Raw genomic sequence first — 9,725 nt, forward strand, 5'->3', positions numbered from 1 at the left:
TCTCCTCTCCTCTCCTCTCCTCTCCTCTCCTCTCCTCTCCTCTCCTCTCCTCTCCTCTCCTCTCCTCTCCTCTCCTCTCCTCTCCTCTCCTCTCCTCTCCTCTCCTCTCCTCTCCTTTCCTCTCCTCTCCCCTCCCCTCTCGTCCCCTCCCCTCCCCTCCCCTCCTTTCCCCTCTCTCCCCTCCTCTCCCCTCCCCTCCCCTCCCCTCCCCTCCCCTCCCCTCCTCTCCTGTCCTCACTATGCTTCACTCCGCTCCACTCCACTCCACTCCTCTTCTCCTCTTTTTATTTCCAGTTCTTGCAGTCCCATATGTCTGTCTTTATCAGGAATTAAAATAGATAAATATGCCAGTGGTACAACAAGTTCGCAGTTTAACTCATTTGGCACTGTTAGGGTGTCAGTCATCTTAAATAGGCAACTTGCATGTGCTCATGTATTTCAAGTATTCCTTTTTCCAGTATTTCCCAATATAGATTTTACTGGGTCTGCCTGCTTTAATTTTTCATCTTCAGTTTTGACATCTTCTTCTTCTTGCTTTGAAGGAATTATTTTTAAATTGTTTGGTACTATACCTTACACAGCTTTAAGGCATCACTTTAATTTCTCTTACAATTTATGACTAAGCACTTAAGTCAGTCTTGCTTCTTTTAGAATAAATAGGATTGTGAATGGTATATCTGGAAGGCTCAGGTATACTACCAAGCTTACAAGTCTCACTAGGTACTGTGTTCGTAGCCCACCTCTGTGCCAGAGTGAGATCAAACCAGGAATCACCCCACTACTCTACTTTTCTATTTAAAGACAGGCCAAGAAAGGAGTTGCAATACATCTGAAAATACTCTTGATGAGCACACATGGCACAGACTTTACCTGTTAGACTGACTTGACCCTATTACAGAGACAACTTTCTTTTGCTGGTCCATTTGTTAGCATTACATCATTTAGCTGAAATGCTTTCTGCCTTCTCACTTTAACCAAGTTTTGAGTTGAGCTTGGGGGTTTTTTTTGGTTTTGTGCAATTTCCACAGGAACATGCCGATTCTTGTTAAAGTCTTATTCCATCATTCATCATGAAGCCACAAGGCTTCCTCCTGAACCTCATGCGCCGCTTTTTTTTTTTAGTAGCAATTGAACTAGTATATTTTGATAAAAGTATCATTTTGGCATTGTAGGCTTCTTCTCAACTGGTGAGCTTTAAGTCTTCCTTTGTATCTTACTCATTAGATTCTACTCATTAGATTCCTCTGCTAAAATTTTCCCAGGATTCAAAGAGCATTTTCTTTGAATCAAGACTGTAGTTTCAGTTCTCATTACCTGAGTAATGAAGATGGGGGCTGTCTTTGCACGATGTTTGCTTTATATTGGAAACAAGCTGCTTTCAATTGTGTTTGGTTGGTTGGTTGGTTTGGTTGGGGTTTTTTTCCCCCTCAAAATAACTCAATCTTGTCTTATTTTACACACAGAGCTCCCACTAATATAATAGGAAACCCACTTGCAATTGAGGAGAAATAGACTCTTTTTTGTTGTAAAAAAATAAAGAAAAAAGACACCTGGTATATTATCTGAAGGAATAACTGAAATAAACTCTAGAAACCTTGGTGAATAACTTTCAGAAAAAAAAAACCAAAAACCAAACCAGAAATGACAGAAATGATTTTGGATCTGCAAAACAAACAAGAAGGCAAAACCCCAGAGGATTGCAAGCAGCCTGTTTCTACCAGGTTTCTTGTAGTGTTAAAAGCTGACTTACAAACATCAGCCACATTTGCATGGGCAGCCTATGGAGTGGCTGAACTTGAGCTCTGGAATCAGGGATCACAAATAAGTGTCTAAACTTTACCCATGCTGGCAGGCGATCCTTGCACCCTGATGTAACTGGTTGGCTAGTCCTCCTAGTGTGGTTTCTTTCTTTCTTTCTTTCTTTGTAACATATAAGACATAAAAACCCATATATGATGCATTAAAATAAGAAGCCTTTACGAAAGTAGCATTAGTCAACAAACCATTGTAGAACGTGGGTTCTCTTCACAAATAATTTAACTTTCAGCCTGTGAGAAAATTGACTGATGTTCTGACAGGCAGTTTGGCTGACTCCCCACAATCAGCACATGCTTTTGCTCAGGATGCCATTCCTAGCTGACTTTTTTTATGTTCACACGCTAATGTGTGGAATAGCAGGACTCTGGTCTTGAGTTCTTGTCCCTTTGGGAAGAGCTCAAATATTAAACTCATCTCATGAGTCTTATGTACGACTGCCAGGGCAGGTGAAGACAACTGTCCTTAGAAATTACAAAGCAGGTTAAGCAGCCTTTGAACACTTTGCCATTGAGACTGATACAGGCTCCTAATTTTTGGCACTGGTCTTTGAAGAAAAAAGTAAGCATGAAATATTGTAGGGATAATTACCAAACTGAGAAGAGCGAGCTTTTTAAAAAGCAGCAGGCATGTTTTTGTGGAGGGAGAGTGTTTGTTATTTTTAATTACAGCTCATTAGACACAGAGAATCAGCTCTCAAATCAGTGGGGAGACGGGCATTATTTCAGTAAAAGTCAAATCATCCACCAAAGTATCCTATAAATTGGAAGTTTCTTTGCTCTGTTTTGATCTGTTTTCCTCTACAAACTTGCTTCGCTTGGCTGCACCACTTTACCATGTGAACACAGACTAAGTCAGATCTCTAGAGAACAGTTGGTGTCGAGGATCCACCATCCATACCATACATTTTCTAATGTATACCCACCTGGAGGGTGGGAAAAGGTTCTTTCGAACTAGCTCTGTTCTGGTCCTCTGCATCAGAGCTGTGCATTAGGGCTCCTGTACATTACAGTATTGGGGCATAATTTTTAGCATGTGTTACTTGAGAGCAATCCAGATCGCATGCTTTCACACCACCTTCAATGCGAGCCAAAGCCTGGTAAGTGGAAATCATTGTGACTTACTGTTCAAAAGCATGCTTTAAATCTGAATGAAAATGCTAGTATAGGTATAAATAATTTTAAATATAAATGGTCTGCAACAAAGTGAGGCTACAAAAGTTGTAGGGGAACCTCTGTAAGAATGTGCTTAGCAACTGAGAGAGATATGGCCGCTAATTTTTGACCAGGAAATGTGTAAGCAAGAGCATAGGAAACTATGGTACTAGTCCCTCACTTGTATCCATATAGATAAACGGAATAAAAGAAAACTCTTTGTTAACAATGCAACCATAAAATCATGTCTCTGAAATAGTGCTCAACATAATAGAAGCACTACTACACTCAGATTTGGTGTCTTTTCATGTCAATAGGAGTCTGCCATAGGGGAGTGAATGTAGGAAATTATTTATACTATTGCAACCTCACATTTTACGTTCCCTGTATTAGCATTCTTTCCAGTCCCTCCTTTTTGTCTTTGTCATAAATTTCTCCTTTTATTTGAAATGTGGAAGTTGATGGATTTGGTGTAAAATTGGTTTGATTGAGATTCCGTTTAGATTCTGTTCTATAGTACGATGAAACTCCAACTAGTTTAACACTTTAATTAATTAGAAACCTGTTTAGGACATGGAATGATATGTCTCAATTTCTAAATTGCCAATCAAGAGTATTGTATGAAATTTTTGCTGATGTTTTCATGAGGAAGTAGTGCTGATTACTGCAATAAAACACTTGTGGATCTGAATTCAGGGAGTAGCTTTGAGACCCCAAAGAAATGAAGCCCGAGGAATGTGTAAATGTAAAATCCTAACATGCATATTACTCCTCATCAGTCATAACTTTTGTACCTCTCCTTGGTGTTTTTCCCCATGTCTCTCTCTTTCCTCACTTTCCCACCTCATTTACATGAAAGACTCTGCTACATGTAGAGGACACAAAGATTTCTCTTTGAGCTATGAGAGAAACAGGTGAACAAAGATCTCTATTTACATGATATTATTTTCAGAATTCCCCTGTGACCCCATGTACACCAAGATACTCCTCACAACATGCTGGTTCAGATTTTGGAAAGATGGGAAGTACCAAAAGGCTGACATAAGCCTACATGTCTACATAGAGCATTGGTCCGGTAATTTTTGGGGACATAATTGCCCTAATACCTATCCATAAAAATTTATTGCAGGAGAGAATGTGCTGCACAGATCCTATTAGTCTCGTGATGTCAAGAGTGCAATATTCTTGCCACAACCAAAAGGGAATCAATAAACAAATATATTTTAAATCAGAGTCAGTGTTGGCTTTTTTAGCTACAGCTTGCTTTTCTCACAAAACTCCAGCAAATAGCATTTGCTAGACTATGCAAAGATAGGCATCTCATGCAAGTTAGTCTAACTCTTGTACAAAGCATTTGAAAACTGACTATTTTAAGTAATTTTAGCACAGGGAAATACTTCCAATAATTGTGGCTGATGTTTACACTGCTTCTCTTGAAATTCCAACAGAAATTTAAAGTGCCTAGCACCAGAAGAACAATTTTTGCATGATGTAATTATTTTTTTTTTCCACATGGAGAAAAGAAAATGGACTCTAGAATTAATGGTATTACAAAATGAACAAAAGAAATTATGAAACTGAGTAAATCTTATGGGACAATGACATACGCTGATTGCATCTGTTGCAGCAAGATGATACAAAGTTTGAGTGTTCTTTCTGGGCCTCCTCTCAGAGAACAAAATAATAGCTTTTCTCCTGTGAAACCAGAGGGTCTCCAACTAAGATTTTCAGGAAGCCTGGAAAGGAAACAAGCAGGGATTTGTTATAGGCAATTCTGGCAAAGGTAAAAACCTCTTAAAGAGGGAGAGAATTACAGGGAAGTTATTCTTCGTCCTGTACACATGATGCAGTATTTTCATTTAGTTTCACTTAACTTTGTTCTAGGAAACATCTTTGATATAGTAAGATAAGAATGGGAAGTTGGTGGATATGCAAGAATAAATACTATACCATTGGAGTCTGGTGCACATGGAAGCACTCATTTAGGTTTTCTGTTAATTTTTAGTTTGGCAGTCATGTTTTGAGGGTGCCTGTAGACATATGCCGTAGCGTAGGAAAACCAGTGTATATTCAAAACATTCAAAACCTTCTACTTCCTAATTTCTACAGCTTTCCCATTACCTACTCTTCTCAAAGCATGGCATGAAGCAAATCCTGTTAAAGTAGTAGTTTTGAAAGGTAATTTGAAGGCTGAAATCCTCTCTTGATCTATATAGCAGAATTAGTGGCAATTGTCCAATTTTACCCATTACTACTTGTCCAATTCACTGACTAAATTGACTGTTTTAAGAGCAAAACTAGCATTCAGATTGGAGGCTTCTGCAATGGTTGTTCTGTCCTTTCTAGATTTGAATAAAAGCCATATTATTAACTCTAAATTCCTCATATATTTATGAAATGAAGATTATTGCTGGAGTTCAAAACTCTTGTTTCCTATGGTATTAGTTCACTCCACTGAATATCTACACAAGACTCAAATACAGTAGCTGTTAATCTGAATTACCAGATATTTTCTATCATGGCTTTAATTTCCTCAGTCTAGAAAAGGGCTCCATTGACTAAGACTGCCAAGGAAGATACTTGTTCTTTCCATTTGATTCATTGCCTTTTGCAATACATCAGCTAGGAAGTGGAGCTACACCTATCACTTATAAATATACCAGTTCTACAAAATCTGTGAAGCTTCCCATCAACTAAACACAAAGTATTGTCAGCACACAGCCCTCAGATGTAGTTGTGCCACAAAACTGTTCTGATGTGGGTTATTCTCATTAATGATAAATCTAGGAAATAGCGTTAACATTGATCAGAAGCCAATGTCTGCTCCATATGACGTACATTTAGAGGCAGAATGAAGATCCTCAAGTCAATGGACTTCAGATGTATGTGATAACACAAAGAGTTTATATGGATGTGAAAACGCCAAATAGGAGAAAACTATTTTAAGCAAATAATGTTAAATTCGGAAGAAATGCATCATGTCTCATTCCACTAATATTTTCTCTGAGGAAATAACTATGCAAGCAGCTAATCCTGTTCTCTACACAAACAAAACTCCCTTCAAGTCAGTGAGAGTTTTGCTGGTGGTAGAACTGCCTGATTGGTATCCAAATGTATTCAGATTTACAGTTTGAAGTGTTTCATAATCTTTCCAGCAAAAATACAACACTTAGTGGTCCCAATCCAGAGAAGACATCCACATACACAGATTCTTATTTACAGCCAGAGTGATTTAAAAAAGCAGAGACTAAATCTGCCATTAGATCATTGACATAGCCTTCCTCAAGAGCAGGCCAAGAAACATTAACATAAAACTCTCGTCTTATTACTGAAGGTTGTTTATAGCTGTTCTGTCAGTGCTTACCTCATATAGATTCAGTACAACTGCTCGTGTAGTCATTCTCCAATGCCAGGTTTTTTGTGCATTGTTTCCCCTTCTGTTAAAGAGGCCTAACTGCAGTGAAGTATATATTATTCTTCTGGTACTGGGAATATGGAGTTTATATACAAATTCCATGCGAAGCTTTCATATCTAGGCAGGCCACCAGCTTAATCAAATTATTAACTTCTGATTCTTTCATTAAGCTGCAAGATCTTTCCATGTACGGTAGCTTTTTTGGACACTGTGATACTGTACCATTGCATATGAGCTTGTGCTCTGAATAGGAATTTCAAAGCAATCTAAAAATCTTTTACATACTGTTTCCTGAATATTCCAGATAGGTAGATTCCATTCTCTTAGCATTGTCAGAACAAGTAATTAATTTTAAAAAAATCAACACCACCACACCAAAACAAAATTCACTGCCATTTTACTAGAGAAGGAAACAGTTATTTGTTTTACTTGTCCACCCAAAATAGTTTATCTCATCTCATATGGATACAATATGTAGGTGTCAATTTTGGTAAAGTTACAGTGAAAGAATAATCACAATGACAGGCAACACGTTCAGAATTTTGAAGAAAAAGTCAGCAATATTTCAGCTAATAGCCTGGCCACAGAACTGAGGAAATACCTTTCAAATAAAGTCTTCCCAAAATAAGGGAGAGATTTTTACACATTATCCTGCTAAACTGAAGATGCTTTATGATATTTTGGGAAACCACTTTTTTCCCTGAAGACTCAACAGCCATTGTGGTGACTGGTCCTTTTTGAAAAGAAAAAAAAATCCTATCATCTACAATATTTTTGTGGTAAGAGCATTCCCCAAATATGGGAGATAGTCTAAATTACTCTGCCTTGAGAGATTTCCACCTTAGTTTTTAACTGTTTAGTGCTATAGCCAGAAGTCTGCAAAGATTTTGGAAGGGAAATCCTTGTTACTCCTGCCTGTTGAATTATTAAATATTCACAAGGACAAAGACTGTGAGCGTAGCCCTGTGCACCAGTTAAGACACTTACTGAGCTGTATGGGGATGTAGTACAAAAGACCTGGGTTTAAATCCTCAGCCTTTTTGCATTAGGAGTGAAATGAAAGCAGACACTTTTTTTCTGGGTTTTAAAGCTGAACTTTCATCCCCTAGTGAATTTGAAACAAAACCACCTTGAGCATTTAAGTTAGCTCTAAGCATGTTTTAACTATAGCATCATCACCCGATATCAAGTGGTGACACAGAAATTTGGATGACACGTGTACCTACGAAGACAATGCACGTTCTTTCTGTTTTCTTAAACTTTCCTGTAAATATAGGCCACATGTAAATGGTTATAATCACAGTTTGTGTATGTGTACTCAGGACATTATATATTTTATCAAAGTCATTTACTATTATTATCTTTCAGAACGAGCAGACCTTATTAGTTTCACTCCTAGTATCCTATTATCCTATTCACTCCTATTAATCCTATTCTATTATCCTATACTGTAGGAGTATGTTATCATAATAGATACCAACCAAATCATTGATTCTTTGCATGAAGTCTGTATTACTTAGGCAAATACTTCAGTTCTAGCCTACTGCACACCAGTCATTTCAAGATTAGCCCTCCTGGGTGCAGAGTGGCCAGTTATATTAAGTTTTGTGGAATGAATTACTTTCTAGAAAATAATGTAGAATTAAAAGATAATGCAAGTTGTAACCTCTGTATTTGAAAAACTACTGTTGCACTTCAAAACCCAAACCAGCTGGAGTACTTCCTTTCTACAAAGCAAATAATTAAAAGTTAAATCAGAGAAGTGTGGTAAGTTATACAATTAATTATTGGGAAAGCATCTAGATCTTGCGAGATTTAGCAAGCACAAGGAAATAAATGCAGTGGGATCTTCATTAGGTTTGATACATTTTGCATAATATTTTTCTGTTAAATTAATCATTGCTATTTGACACTCAACTATTTCTGAGGTAATTAACATAACACACAGCCTGGCTCTGGTCCATAACATATATTCATAATGCTCAGGTCAATCACTGTGGTATTATTGTTGTTTCTTTCTGATGTATCAAGGCAGAAGCATGTTTTTTGTACTTGTTTTCCACAGCTCTGCTGAGTTTATGAAAGATGCTAAGCACAATGAGCCAAGTTATGCCTGCTCTATAAAATCTGCTTTGCAGAAGATTTAAGAGAGGAGGAACAAAAAAAAAAAAATAAAAATGTCCTACGTACAGTATTTTGTACTCATTGCTGGAAGCACAGTTCATATCACAAGAGTCATTTTGTATTACAGTAGTGTTGAGCTACATGTTGAGTTTTGCTTAATACACCATTGCTAAATTGAAGGATGATCTTTGAGTTAAAAAGTGTGGAAAGAAAGAGAGAACAGGAGAGACAGGGCTACGAACCATTTTTTCAGTGGAAAGCTATATTTAATATTGCCCTTGATACTTAAAAGTTTCATGACAGCTCTAGAAAGCATTCAGATCATCAGATTTAATGACTTTGGGCACCTAAATTAGTTATTTCAGGTTTACAAGTCCAAATTCAATCTACATGGCCTAATTTGAAAGCTGTGTTTTAAAAAGGAACTAATCAGAATTTCCTAAAAACAACTCTTTTGTTTCAAGATTCAGATATGGATTGAGATCCCTAAATCTTGAGACCTACATTCAATTATTTTGCACTAGATCACAATGGTTTTTTTGTCTTTTAGGGCTGCAGTGGGAGGGGAGGGAACCAACAGTGGCCATGGCAGTACTGCAGACGTATTTTTCTATTCAGATCTTGGTTTTGTAAGAATGGATAAGTTTCTGTTATTTTCCCCTTTATTTCCTTGAAGTGCAATGAAAGAATATTTATAAGGGTTTTTAGGACATAGGAGTTGTACTGTGAAATTCTAAAACTTCTAAGAAGATACCTATCTAGGACAAGGGGGAAAAAAGTCTATTCTTTTGCCAGCTTTACTATCAAATGCCATAACTTAAGAACTTTTAACGTGAATTGTAAGCAGTGAAACAAATAGCTACTGTTGCCAGAAAGAAGTAGGTCATAATTGTTAGAAAGGGCAAGGGTTAATAGAATCAAGGAAATGTGGCAGCTATAGGACTAAAGACATTTAACATCCATTCAGTATCTTTGATTAAACTAGACAGAAAGAAGCTGTATCTTAGCTATAAAATATTTTATATGCAATAACTGTTACCAGTGTCTTTTTGATAAAGGTTCTTGTTCATAGAAAATTAAATAAATTAGAAGTTTCCAAAAGCAGCCCAGACATTGGAGTAAAGCAGTGACAGTTTTGTCCCATCAAAGATGATGATTTTTTTCACTTAGAAGATCATTAACTGATATGAAGATATTCAAGATCAAGATGAAATATC

Source organism: Strigops habroptila, chromosome 4 (assembly GCF_004027225.2).
Source record: "Strigops habroptila isolate Jane chromosome 4, bStrHab1.2.pri, whole genome shotgun sequence".
NCBI classification, from domain to species: domain Eukaryota; kingdom Metazoa; phylum Chordata; class Aves; order Psittaciformes; family Psittacidae; genus Strigops; species Strigops habroptila.